We start from the raw sequence: 1613 nt of genomic DNA, 5'->3' as shown, positions 1-1613 counted from the left end.
CTTTTTGTTATTTTTGTTTTTCAGGTCACTTTGATATGACCACAGAGGAGCTGGCTTATGGAAAACTTCTGTCTGCCTTTATAAATAAGCTTCCCCACAAGGGGGAGCCAAAGCACTCTTCTCTTTCTTGGTCTTTTTCTGCTATTTCAGCCTACAATCATATTTTAACCAACAGCTGTTCAATAACACAAATAATAAATAAACAGCAAGAAAGATAACGTCCACAACTTTTCTTTTTATTGTCAAACTATTATAAGTGCCCCGAAACATCTGTGAGAGACGAAGTCTTTATACTCAACAATGCATATAAGCTATATTTATTACTTTAAGCAAACTCAAACTCTCTGTAAATGATTTTATGTGCATAAGTATAATGTGAATGTCTTACCTGAGATATTACTTTTACTCAGTGTTGCTCTCAATCATATTTGCATGTAACTTGAACAACACAAACACACTTCATCTTCAAGCAACGTAAAACTAAAATAATGTAGAATCTAATCATTTCTTTAAAAAAACCCCTGCATTTATATCAGGTACAAGGGAGAACCCAGTCTCTGGGGACGGGTCTCCACTAGGAGCCGTTCTTCTGTCCAACGTTTATCATAGCCAACATGTCTCATGGTGATAAATTGATTTCCAGCAGTACAAAATCAAGAAGGCATTGTTTCTCAAAGTGAGTGCTGTTTCCCATGGGAGACCGAACATGCGCAGTAAGAGCAGTCTGTGTCGTCTGTGCAGGGTCCTCAGCTCTCCAGTCACAGTGGAGCTGCTAAGGAATAATATTTCATTCTGAAGACGTTATATTAATGGAGTTTGGGACAGTCATCTGAGACTCGTAGACACAATCTCACTGGAGAGATGTTCGCTCGCAGTGCATTTGCACCTGACTGTGTTAAATTAAGACATTTCTCCAGCTGTATTAGTGTATTCCTGGAGCTTGTAGCATTAAAAGTGGTGAACCTCCACTGAAAATGCTTAATTTTTTGGATTGTCTTTATGTGTGGAAAACCGGACTTTGCTGGCCAGTGGCTCAGTGCAATCAAGCGCAGGGAGACAGATTGACATGCGAGAAGGGTGCTAAGACAGTGCAGTACAGCGTTGCATGTCCTTTTGGCTAAGGAGCTGGCGCTGCACTAAATATCCACTAAGATTTTAAGTCCTAAAGTGACACTTCCTGCACTGTAACATTGCACAACACTGGGTTGCTGGTGGACAGGGAATGTGATAATGTTCCTAAACTGCGCTCAACAGACTCCGGCTGGGCACTGCTGAAAAACGTGTTAAACCATTTCAGTTCGATTTACTGACATGGAGTCTGGTCCGCAGAAGCAGGCCATGGCTCTGAAAATGAAGATGCTCTGTTGTTGTGTCTGGGACTCCATTATCTCAACACAGGATGGGTGAATCAGACATCTGAAAGCCAACAGATCCCCAGATCCCCAGTATTTCTGCTTTGCCAAACTCACAAAAGGTGTTCATGTCAGTGGTACATTCTTTATATATATATATAAAGAGAGAGAGAGAGAGAGAGAGAGAGAGAGAGAGAGAGAGAGAGAGAGATTAAAACGATTTCTTTCTTTATGAAACATTTTGACTGAAGTTGAAGCTGA

General features: G+C 40.7%; 1 protein-coding gene across 1 annotated transcript in view; it reads left to right on the top strand.

Moving 5' to 3' along the window:
• The window catches only part of ociad2 (OCIA domain containing 2), a 3849-nt gene extending 3675 nt beyond the window's left edge, over window positions 1-174 (top strand). Inside the window, exon 6 of the mRNA XM_027022646.2 lies at window positions 25-174. The gene's annotated coding sequence lies outside the window, so the exon portion shown is untranslated. The remainder of the gene's footprint in view (window positions 1-24) is intronic.
• Window positions 175-1613: the final 1439 nt, after the last annotated feature.

This window comes from Electrophorus electricus, chromosome 3, assembly GCF_013358815.1.
Source record: "Electrophorus electricus isolate fEleEle1 chromosome 3, fEleEle1.pri, whole genome shotgun sequence".
Lineage (NCBI taxonomy): Eukaryota > Metazoa > Chordata > Actinopteri > Gymnotiformes > Gymnotidae > Electrophorus > Electrophorus electricus.
This window is presented reverse-complemented; position numbering and strand designations above follow the sequence as displayed.